Source organism: Perca flavescens, chromosome 6, assembly GCF_004354835.1.
Source record: "Perca flavescens isolate YP-PL-M2 chromosome 6, PFLA_1.0, whole genome shotgun sequence".
Lineage (NCBI taxonomy): Eukaryota > Metazoa > Chordata > Actinopteri > Perciformes > Percidae > Perca > Perca flavescens.
This window is the reverse complement of record NC_041336.1, coordinates 1,999,306-2,012,332: the sequence shown is the minus strand read 5'-3', so window position 1 is coordinate 2,012,332 and position 13,027 is coordinate 1,999,306. Positions and strand designations below refer to the sequence as shown.

At 44.0% G+C, this 13,027-nt stretch overlaps 1 pseudogene; it reads left to right on the top strand.

Annotated features, from left to right (window-relative positions):
• The first annotated feature begins 567 nt into the window (after positions 1 to 567).
• Positions 568 to 2,306, top strand: LOC114556743 (calpain-8-like; annotated as a pseudogene).
• The last annotated feature ends 10,721 nt before the right edge of the window (positions 2,307 to 13,027 follow it).

Genomic DNA, 13,027 nt, shown 5'->3' with positions numbered 1-13,027 from the left:
ATATAAAGAGATGTCAGATATGTCAGAGTAAAGTCTCTAACAGCTTTTATATGATACTAGAAATTGCATTTCCTACAGAAAATGTGTGTGAATGCTAAATAGCTAAATTGCTAAAGCTAAACTGGATTCATAGCTTAAATCCGTAAGAAGCTGAAGAATGGGGAGAATAATTGGAAAATTATGAATGGTTTTACTTAACTTGAATTTGAATGACAAGTTGAATAACACCACTAATGTAAAAAAGATGTGGAATACACACACACATACACACAGTCACACAATCAAAATGAGGCAATGACAGTGGTGCTTCTAGAGGTGTCTCTGTTTGTTTTTCGGCTGTGGCCACAGCCATCTCGTTGCAGATTTGCTTAGGGTTGCTGCTGTCTGTTTTGCTCACCTCACCTGTCCATTGTAGGCCCCTCTTTGTCTGTGATCCCACCCTATCCACCCCTCACCTTTGGAAGCTATATAGGACACTGGGACAAAGGCAGCAGACCTCAACCCAACTCAGCTCACAGAGAGGGACATTACCATCCAAGGAGGGCTATATCCACTTACAAGGTGAGGATGACATCCACGGCAGATCGACTGGTCCGTCAGCAGGACAGGGAACAAGGCATTGGCACAAACAAGAAAGCAGTGAAGTTCTCCCAGCAGGATTATGAGACTCTGCGCCAGCAGTGTTTGAAGAGTGGACGCCTGTTTGAGGACAACTGCTTCCCAGCTGAGCCCACAAGGTGCTGGGACCAGGCTCAGAAAAAACCAAGGGTGTTGTTTGGAAAAGGCCAAAGGTAGGAAGCAAAAACACACAGCAATGACAACTAACCAAACACAAAAGGAACACTGTGTTTTTTAAACGATCCTATGGTTGGTGAGCTTGTCACTGACACTAATGATTGTATTTCTTTCATTTACTGAATTGCAAATATTTAATCTTTTAAACTAAGTCTTTGTAAAGCAGAAGTAAAAGATAATATATATATATATATATATATATATATATATATATATATATATATATATATATATATATATAAAAGAGTAACTGTACCTCGTTATTTCTGCATCGCAAACAACACTTGAAAGCCACCAAAGTTTAAATGTAAGCCTCATACTGTATTACTATTCACCATAGTAATAATCTCTGGGAGAAAATGTAGCTAAATGTGTTGAATCATGTGTTTGTGAATTATTTTCATAGGGGTATTCTGTACTTTCAATGCAGTCATCAGATCTAAATCATTGAACTGTATTTCCTCCTATTGTCTCAGTAGTGTGATACCGGACAATCCAAGGAAAGATTTCTCAAAACTGATCTCAAATGTTCAACTGTCTGTGATTGTTTGGTTCTCTATATAGGAGCTGTGCCCAAACCCAAAGTTCATTGTTGATGGAGCCACAAGGACGGACATTTGCCAAGGAAAGCTGGGTAAGTGAGGGGACAGAATGAAGGGATGATGGATGGATGGGTGGATGGATGGATGGATGATGGGGTGTTTTGGATTTCCGCCTTTTGCTGTTTGCAGCATCTGCTGCACTGCGGTGAATGCCACATATTGTTCAATCTCAGAACATGTCTCTGATTTTACTGTGTAGGTGACTGCTGGCTTATGGCTGCAATAGCCAGTCTGACTCTAGACCAGGACATCCTGCCTCGCGTGGTGCCCCAGGAACAGAGTTTTACTGAAGGTTACGCCGGGATATTTCACTCCCAGGTCAGACAAAAACCCTTCTTATCTGACTTAACCATAACCGTAAAATGATGGCTCATGGTAATAGGTTAAAAACAAAACAATGAAATAGTGTTTTTGGTACTAAGTTGCCCTATATTGCCATGCTGTGACATGCAGAGGATCACACAATTGTCTTGCTTATGAGTAATAAAAGTATTTGACGTTGAGTTTACTGATTAGAATATTTTCTTCTCAGTTCTTCTCGGTTGTATGGCAGCTATGAGGCCCTGACAGGAGGACACCCTACTGAGGGTTTTGAGGATTTTACAGGAGGGATTGCAGAAGTACAGTATGCTACTTAGAAGAAGCTCCACCAAAGCTCTTCCAAATCATGCAGAAGGCCCTGAGCCTGGGTTCACTGCTTGGTTGCTCAATTAAAGTAGGTCTTATTTTCATAGTAATTTGCTTACCTGCAAGCCAACACACCAACAGAAGTAAAGTACTCATGTCATCAGATTGAAGTGTTGTTCTTGGTGTTTTCAGACCACCAGTGCCGAGACAGAGGCAGTTACACCTCTCAAACTTGTCAAGGGACATGTATACTCAGTCACTGGTGCAGAGGGCACGATCTGATATCACCAAGTAATTAACAGTCCAGGATCAATGACAAAGTTGTTTGCCCTGGATTAACATTTTAACCAACCAATCAGTGCCACGTTTTGCTTGTGATGTCATTAATAGTGCGACGTGATGGCAAATTCAAAAAAGAAAAAAAAACGTCTGCCAGTTTCACTATCGTAACGGCCGCCCGTTCCAGAGCTGCCGCCAATGCTTCACTATCGTGCTTAAAAGGTAAGTTTTAGCCTACTTCCAAGAGTTTGAACATCTTCAAAACATTATAGAGTTGATGTGTAGCTAGGCTAAACAAGTTAATAAGATAACTAGCATGACCAGCTAGTGTGCTAGCAGTAATTAAATTGGAAAGGGCTGAGCTACCAAATGTGATGTTAATAAGAAATAAAATATCATGGTCCAGTTCTATCTCTTAACAAGATGGAATGTCTGTCATTAGGCTAACCACTTTAATCCTATGAAAACATGCTACCTAGCATGACCAGCTAGTGTGCTAGCAGACTTATGGTGGTATGAACTAGCCTAAAGGTGGCTTACTACTAAAATGTTCATGCTAAGCCTGTGCATTTAACTGTCCAGGACAAACAATAAACAGTCCAGGATGTATGTGATGTTGTAGTGGTCCAGGATCAACACTTAATCACTTGCAGCTAATTGTAGCATTGCACATATAAGTTGCTAATGCTATCAACTTTGATTAAAACACACATTGCTAAGGTGTTTTGTCTGTAAACGTCTGCAGACTCACACAGGCTTAGCATGAACATTTTAGTAGTAAGCTACCTTTAGGCTAGTTCATACCACCATAAGTCTGCTAGCACACTAGCTGGTCATGCTAGGTAGCGTGTTTTCATAGGATTAAAGTGGTTAGCCTAATGACAGACATTCCATCTTGTTAAGAGATAGAACTGGACAGTGATATTTTATTTCTTATTAATATCACATTTGGTAGCTCAACCCTTTCCAATTGAATTACTGCTAGCACACTAGCTGGTCATGCTATGCTAGAGTCATGAAAACAAAGACTGGAAAACTCACAAAAACAAAACTGACGGGAAAAACATAGGCAGAAGCAAACTGACGCAGGCACAAACACAAGGCACAGGGAGGAAACACAAGGGCATGGCTACAAAACGATCTGACAAGACACAAAGGGATCCACAGAGGTAAAATACATGAGGTGGGGAGCAAACATGGAACAGGTGGTAACATCAGGTGAAACACATCAGGGCGGGGCAGGAAAATCGACAAAGGCGGGAAAACTCAGGAAGTTAATTGGACAAGACAAGACAGAAAACCAGACTATCAAAATAAAACAGGAAACAGGAACACAGACAGAAAATATGACAACAACTAAACACAGACACTTGACAAACCACTAGGCAACACAAGGAATAACAGAGAAGACAGGAATAATCGAAACACACAATACACAGACCAGAAAACATAAACACAACAGAAATAAACAAAATGCAAAGCAAAACACCAAAACCATAACAGAACCCCCCAAGGCGGATCCCAGACGACCCTAAAAAACAAAAAACAACAAGGGAACAGAGGGGCCCTGGGGCACAGGGAACACAGAGCACTGGGGGCACAGGGGAGGCCCAAGGACAACAGAGGGTCACCAGGGACAGGGAACTTTGGGACTGGGGACCGAGGAAACATGGAACTGGGCAGACTGTGACAAAACAGACGCGGACAGGACCGACTCGGACTCAGACAGGACAGACACGGACTCAGACAGGACAGACTCAGACAGGACAGACTCAGACAGAACAGACTCAGACACAGGGAAAGCAATAGGGACACAGATAGTGAAGGGGACAGAGACGGGCACGGTGACGGGGACAAGGATGGGCACGGTGACGGGGACAAGGATGGGCACGGTGACAGGGACGGAGACGAGCACAGTGACAGGGATGGAGACAGGCACAGTGACAGGGACGAAGACAGGCACAGTGACAGGGATGGAGACAGGCACGGTGACAGAGACAGGCACAGTCTTAGGGGCGGTCCCAGAGGCCGGCAAAGTCCCAGAGCCGGTCTTATGGGAGCCGGAGACCGGCAAAGTCACAGGGGTGCTGGGCAGTGCTGGGACACCGGGCAGCTTGGGGACACTAGAGAGCTCAGGGACACCAGAGACACCAGAGAACTCGGGGACGCTAGAAAGCTCGGGGACATTAGAGAGACTACCAGCTAGCTGGGACTCGGGAGAGCTGCTGGCTAGCTGGGACTCGGGAGAGCTGCCGGCTAGCTGGGACTCGGGGGAGCTGCTAGCTAGCCGGGACTCGGGGGAGCTGCTAGCTAGCCGGGACTCGGGGGAGCTGCTAGCTAGCCGGGACTCGGGGGAGCTGCTAGCTAGCTGGGACTCGGGAGAGCTGCCGGCTAGCTGGGACTCGGGAGAGCTGCTGGCTAGCCGGGACTCGGGAGAGCTGCTAGCTAGCTGGGACTCGGGAGAGCTGCTAGCTAGCCGGGACTCGGGGGAGCTGCTAGCTAGCCGGGACTCGGGGGAGCTGCTAGCTAGCCGGGACTCGGGGGAGCTGCTAGCTAGCCTAGTGTCAGGGAGGATGCTGGCTAGCCGGAGCTCGGGGAACTTGCTAGCTAGCCTGGACTCGGGGGAGCTGCTAGCTAGCTGGGACTCGGGGGAGCTGCTAGCTAGCCTAGTGTCAGGGAGGATGCTGGCTAGCCGGAGCTCGGGGAACTTGCTAGCTAGCCTGGACTCAGGGGAGATGCTAGCCAGCCTGGACTCAGGGGAGATGCTAGCTAGCCTGGACTCAGGGGAGACGCTAGCTAGCCTGGACTCAGGGGAGACGCTAGCTGGCCTGGACTCAGGGGAGACGCTAGCTGGCCTGGACTCAGGGGAGATGCTAGCTGGCCGGGAGTCTGGGGGAAGGCCGCTAGCAGGCCGGGAGTCTGGAAACTCCGGGGGGGCGCTACACGGCCGGGACTCTAGGGGGCTGCTACACAGCTGGGACTCTAGGGGGCTGCTAGCTAGCCTGGAGTCAGGGGGGCCGCTGGCTAGCGGGGAGTCAGGGAGGTTCCTAGCTGGCGGGGAATCAGGGAGGTTGCTAGCTAGCTGGGGCTCTGAGAGGCTGCTAGCTAACCTGGAGTCAGGGGGGCTGCTAGCTAGCTGGGATTCTGCGGAGCTGCTAGCCAGCTGGGAGGCAGGGAACAGGCCGCTAGCAGGCCAGGAGGCTGGGAAGGAGCTGTACGTCAGCCCAGAGGCAGGAGAGCTGCACGTCAGCTCAGAGTCAGGAGAGCCGCACGTCAGCGGCGAATCTGGCACACAGGTCGGCCCAGGCTCAGGTACCCAGGTCAGGTCAGGCTCAGGTCCGCTGGGCAGCTTGGGCTCAGGTCCAATGTGAGGCTGAGTAGGGACTTGGCACTGAGAGCCACGACGTCCCTTCCTCCGTCCACGGCCTCCACGGGTCCCTGTGAAGATGGCCAGGCGGGTACCTTCATAGGACTGCTGTTGGTTGGGGGCATACGCTGACCGGGTAGCGTCTGAGCAGTCTGACGAGAGTTCTGGGGGAGCCGGTAAAGTGGCAGGCTGGCTGACAAAGCACACACCGACGGCTACGGTGTTGGCCGACTGGGGAGGAGGCAGGCTATCAAAATAAAACAGGAAACAGGAACACAGACAGAAAATATGACAACAACTAAACACAGACACTTGACAAACCACTAGGCAACACAAGGAACAACAGAGAAGACAGGAATAATCGAAACACACAATACACAGACCAGAAAACATAAACACAACAGGGAACAGACGTAAACCAAATGCAAAGCAAAACACCAAAACCATAACAGTCTCGCCATCACATTGTCTGCTACGGAGCGCAGGAGGAGGAGATGGCCCGACTACATGGAATACCGGATATCATCAAATACCCTACCATTAGATAACGGCAGAACACAGTGTAAATAACTAAATATATATCTTTAAAACTATGCATATATCATCAATGTCAAAGTCTGAAAATACAGCCGTTAAGCTCTCGCGCAATCTTTACCGTTAATGTCCTCGTTATCAGTCCGAACTTTGAAAATATTAAAGGGGTGATAGAATGCAAAACCGATTTTACCCTGTCATAGTTGAATAACAACAGTTCGGTGGGTAAATAGGACATACATAGAAGCTCAAAGTCCCACTGACACCCCTTTACTATGAAAATCTCATATTTTGAAACTGCCGCTGAAAACGGCGAATCCCAACAAAGCTGGAAGTTGACGTCAACCTCCCAAAAACCGGAACCTTTGTCAGCCCCAACATTTACATAGGCTACACAACTGACCTGAGATCAGGTAGTACATTTACATAGGCTACACAACTGACCTAAGATCAGGTAGTACATTTACATAGGCTACACAACTGACCTGAGATCAGGTAGTCTTCTGAATCTAGGTCGCGCAGATCTCTGCTATTCCATTACAAAATTTACTTCTGAAACTTTTTTATGCGAGAAATCAGCTATGTAAAGCTCAACAGCACTCCATACCCGCTCAAAGTCACCGTTTTTTGGATAATGGACTACTAAACGCCGGTGCTCTGACGGAGCTCCAGGGCCTGCAGCTCCCCTCTTCCTGCTAGCTAAATGCCCGGTGTGTGTGATTGAGAGCGTGGTCAGCGAGCTTGTTACGCCAGCAATCTGTTACCACAGGTTCCAGTTAATCTTTTAATGTGTGTAATTAGAATGTGTTGAGTTATTTAAACAAACGATTGGAGAAATAAACGCCGCTTGTCCGCGAGTCTCATTGATAGAGCCTGCAGCTGGATGGAGCTCTATCAATGAAAGCTAGCTAGCCTCCTCTTAGAATTCCTCTGAAATTCACAAAAATTCATTAACTTGAAATCGGACACCGTGTTAGCTTTATAAGACCTTTAGGGAGATGTTGTATAAGTGGCGTGACGAAATTCAAACTGTAAATATACACAAATTTTGCATAAAATGAAGCTAACTATCCGTGATTTGTAGCTAGCTACACATAGCTAGGATTGAAGGGACAGTCATAGCTAACGAAACCCCCACTGTTCACAAAAATTCATTAACTTGAAATCGGACACTGTTGTTAGCTTTATAAGACATTTAGGGAGATGTTGTATAAGTGGCGTGACGAAATTCAAACTGTAAATATAAACAAATTACGCTGAAAATGAAGCTAACTATTGTTGAAGTTAAAAAGTTAAAACCCGGCTTATGTTTTGAAAACAATGTACTTGCTAGATCTAATCAAATAACTACACTGATTAGCATTGGTCTGGCTCACACCGTCTGTAGCTTCTAAAGAATTAATCAGGTCATGTCTGACATTTAGCATACTGTAGGAGACTCATTGTCCCCACAGGAAAGGTAACTGTTGAGCTAGACGTGATTAGAACAAAGGAAATGCATATTACTATGGAATCAACACTTCCATGATAATCAACCTTAGTCTGACCTGGGGTAAACCTAAAATCAGAGGTGTGTCTTTAATCAGAGACCCACAATTCCACAGGAATATAATTCGGAAACGGAGGTGAGGTCGACACTTCGATCTGTGACCCCGACAGGGGAAGCACGTTGAAGTCCGCTGTTTACAGCGTATTGTTTGTCATGTCACATGACTGTTCTTCTGTAACTCCGCAAGGAGAAGCATGAGATCAGTCCGCTGTCAGCTGCAGTGTTTTATGTTTTATGTTTAATTGTGTTTTGTCTTGTCGTTTTCATGCAGTTTCATAGCTAGGATTGAAGGGACAGTCATAGCTAACGAAACCCCTAATCTTCACAAAAATTCATTAACTTGAAATCGGACACTGTTGTTAGCTTTATAAGACCTTTAGAGATATGTTGTATAAGTGGCGTGACAAAATTCAAACTGTAAATATAGCTACTCTAGTTATGCCAGCAGCTGACAGCCATCCAAGATTAACTGAAACTGTTGTAAGAGATTGCTGGTGTAACAAGCTCGCTGACCGAGCTATCACTCTCACACACTGTTAGCATTTAGCTAGCAGGAAGAGGGGAGCTGCAGGCCGGGGTCTGTGGAGGAAGGCAGGCCGGGCAGCGAGGCAGCAACACAGGCAGCACCGGCAGCTCAACTCAGACACACAGTCTTACCAAATTTGCAATAAGCCATCAGTTTTCGTAAAACGTCCCATATTTGAGCTTTATATAGTTGATTTCTCACTTTAAAAAGTCTCAGAAGTGAATTTAATAACGTAATAGCCCGACAAACAATGTATAACTTTGCAGTGAGACCTGCTGTCGAGTCTCCCATGTGTTTCTATGTAGTTTGCTCAAACCAATCAGCGCGTAGCTCATTCTGAATATTCATGAGCATACCATATTTGGAAGAAAAGCTCTTGTTCCAAATAGAGCCATATTCACAGGGTAGTTAAGGGCCTAATAAAATACCATTCAGCCCAACCAATGTTACATACCCCATTAGGAGACCTTAAGGAACAGTGTAAAATACCCTATATAATCATTCTATCACCCCTTTAACAAAACCTTCATGAAGAAAATTGTGTTTGCCTATTACACTTTCTTTCGTCTTCAGATTGTATTGCTGTGTTGGCAAGGTGTTAACAATCATAAATTGCTGTAAACATATAAATACTGCGGTGACCCCGTGTGTAATGCTGCATGATGGCCCTGCTGGCCCTGCAGGAGGACTGACCCCTAATGGAAGAATCAGGAGAGAAAGAGACTTCAGGGACCATGACGATGACTGGCTAATTTGCCGATTTAGATTCCTAAAGCTGAGCTCTTGGATCTATGTACTGAACTGGGTCCAGTAGAGATGGCAACGCGCCGGAACCGTGCCATCCCGGTCCAAATACAGGTCCTCACCACTCTGGGGGAAACCAGCTGTTTCCAGAGGGAAATATCAGACAGCTAAGTGTTTTTTTAAATAAATATTATATATAATCTTCAACTTCATCACTAAGGCTTGTTTGGATATAATATATAGTTCTGTTAAATCTTATTATATACATCTGGTATATCGAAGCTGTCCCCAAGTGCCGTAATGCCTGCTGATTTGGAAGATTTTATTAATAAAGGTAGTCTATAGATGCGGTTTCCCTACACTGTGCAACAACAGGCCGAAATTATAATTCAATTGGCAGCGATTCACAAGCGTCTGAGAGGTTTATTTATTTATGTTTTTTCTCCGCCAGTCGTCATGATTCGGCATGTTTCGGTGTAACGAAAGAACAACTGCCAGGGTCATTAACATACTGATCAGCATTCACCAGGTGCTTTGCATTGACTATTTATGGTTATAAATGGGCGTGTACAGGGCGGGATAAGAGGCTGATCCACGTACACACACTTGTAGTCAGTCTGTGATTTATAAAGGGAACACTGCTTACAGGTGTGCGTACGCACGGTTTTATAAATCTGACTTTTTTTCGGCGTACGCCATTTTAGGCTTTTGGGCGTACGTACACTTATAGTAAGGATCCTACGCACAGTTTTATAAATGAAACCCCTGCTTATCGCTGTCTGAATCTATGAATGAATGCCCGCATTGCATCGTGGGACATCGGCTTTGAATGCGGCCAGCTCGGCTCATATCGTAGCCTACTGTTTTGTCTTATTTCACCGGTAATAAGACCGAAATAATATTAAAATAAAGAAATGAATACCATAATAACATCTAAATAAATGTTGATAGATGTAGCGTTTTAGTTATAGTTTTAAAAATATCAATAAACAACAAAGCAATCCAGTTTCCCTGGCCGAAATGGACCGAAATAATAATAAAAGAAATACATATAAACCGTGATAAGATCTGTTGAATAAATGTTGATTAAAACAGTGGTTATTTGGCTAAAAATACCAATAATATCTGTTAGGACATTCAGGGGATGTAGGACCCAAGTGCAAGATGGCTGACACAAGAGGAAGTTCAAGGATTTATTTCCATAAAATCCAACAACAAAAGGTGTCCTGGAAAAGCAGGCTGAATACAACAAATACAGGAACAGGCAGAACCCAAATCAGGAACAGGCAAAACGTTAGGAACACACAGACACACCAAACACATACAATGATCTGACACTGGACAAGGGGAACACCAAGACTAAATACAGAGGGTGATGAGATAACACAAGACAGGTGAGACAGGGGCTGGGAAACAGGTGAAGCACATTAGGGCTGGGCAGAGTAATCAAACAAAGTGGGAAAACACAAGACAGGAAGTACAATAGACAAGACAAGACAGAAAACCAGAGACTTCAACAATGTGTTTGCTATAGTCCTACGACAAGGTTTTAATTTTCACATATCATAGGGACCATTTTGCAAGCTATACTTTATTGTCCCCAGAGAGATATTTGCCTTGAGTTCAAATGCTTCACAAATAATACTTGACATATTGTTTTATCATACAGATGACATACTTACGATAAAAAAAATAAACAAAGTGATATGTAGTCAGATTGAAGCACATCACACAGCCACAATCTATTGCGCATCTTTCACAAACAGTGAGCAACACACAACCCTATATGCATCATATCATGCCAGAGGATAAGAGCTTGGCATGGAGAATAAAGATTGATCAGAGCATAATATCTGTGCTCCCTGAATAGTAAGCTTTAAATGAGATGTTTTTAGATATTGCTGACATATTAAAATGCTCTGTAATGCAGCCTTGTATAACATAAACCCTCTGATTCACTGTGAGTGTCTGCTCTAAATGATAAGACACACTTTCAACACGGGCCTTCCAGCCAAAGGTGTTGTATATACACACACCAAGGTACCTATAGGAGCAGAGCCGATTGATTGGTTCATCATATATGATGTCTGATAACTCCACGAGCAACTAGAATCTGTCCCAGCCACGCTCGCGTCTAAAGTCAAGAAGAGACGGAGCCTTCGCTGTTGTTGGTCCTAGGCTGTGGAATAGCCTCCCCGTCTCCTTGAGATCGCTGTCCTCTTTATATGAGTTTAAACTCAAACTAAAGTTTTATCTCTTGGAGCGTGCATTTCTCTAAATTCTTGCTGTCTGAAGGATGTTTTATTCTATTATCTTTCCTGACTCTTATGTGAAGCACAGTGGTCAACTCCTGTTGTGTTTACTTGTGCTATACAAATAAATGAAATGAATGAATGAATTGAACATGCATTTGAACTCAAGGCAAATATCTCTCTGGGGACAATAAAGTATAGCTTGCAAAATGGTCCCTATGATATGTGAAAATTAAAACCTTGTCGTAGGACTATAGCAAACACATCGTTGGAAAGGTCTCAACCTGGAGAGTAACATATGTCAGTCTGAAGAGGATACATTACTCCTGCTTTGAAATATTGACCTCTGAACCTTGAACCCAGTCCATGTTTGAAGGCTTGTCATTTAGCAACAGAAGGTGCTACACAAATAAAACCAGCTGTTATAGAAAGCTCTGGACCTCAGCTATCATGTAGATATGGTCTCCAAAGTTTATCCACTGTAAGCACTGTCAAATATTGTAATAAGCTATATTCACCTATTTAACGATTCTATTTTTTAAATCTGATGACACCAGTGTGTTCCCCATCCCAAAAAACCACATGGTGTATCCAAAATTATACACTACCAACTTCTACTTATGAGAAATACACCAATATATTAAAAAACAACTCCCACTATAGACGCGGCCCAGAATCTGTTACAAAGCTTGAGCCCTTGTAGTTCTTCCGGGGTGGGTGGGAGGATGTGTTCGGCTTCATTCTGTTTCAGATTGATGCCGCCCGCCGGCCGGCCGAGAACACAATACATGAGACAAATACATGAAGCTGTATTTTATTATTATTAATATCTTTATTGTTTAACTCCTCAAATACAACGTTAGAAAAAAACATCAATATTACGAATATTATGTATTTGTATCTTTTCTATCCGCCGAGCGGTAATTACGACGTCACTTCCGGAGTCTTCAGCTGATTTCTTTTAAACGTTATTACGATGCATAACTTACTGGAACAAAACAACGTGTTGTTGCTGGTAACAAAACCACTGATTATATATATTTATTACATGGCTTGCTTATATTGTAATGTACAATGCGGTCTGTTATTTTCTTGATAACAGACCGTTGCTAAGTATTACACACCGTTGCCATGCATAGCAGAGCGTTGCCATGGACGCAGTTCTGTTCCCTCTGGAGGAGAGCTATCAATAAATCCGCTAGAAGAAGATTGGCGTCGGGGTCCTGATCACCCCGTCGTTGTTGTAGTCGCTATAGCAACGCTCTACATGATCCCTTACGTACATTTAAGCGATACTTGCATTATAGCCCCGCTGATCGCCGTCTGATTCTGTGAATGAATGCCCGCATTGCATCGTGGGACATCGGCTTTGAATGCGCCCAGCTCGGCTCATATTGTAGCCTACTGTTCTGTCTTATTTACTGTAATATTTCACCGGTAATAAGACCGAAATAATATTATTAAAATAAAGAAATGCATACCATGATAACAGCTAAATACATGTTGACAGATGTAGCGTTATAGTTTTAAAAATATCAATAAACAACAAAGAAATCCAGCTTCCCTGGCCGAAATAGACCGAAATAATAACATTAAAATAAATACATATAAACCGTGATAAGATCTGGTGAATAAATGTTGATTAAAACAGCGATTATTGGGCTAAAAATACCAATAATATCAAAGCTGTATCCAGCTTCTCTGCTGCAGCCGAGTGGCAGAAAGTTTCGTGCTGTGATTACGTAAGATGCT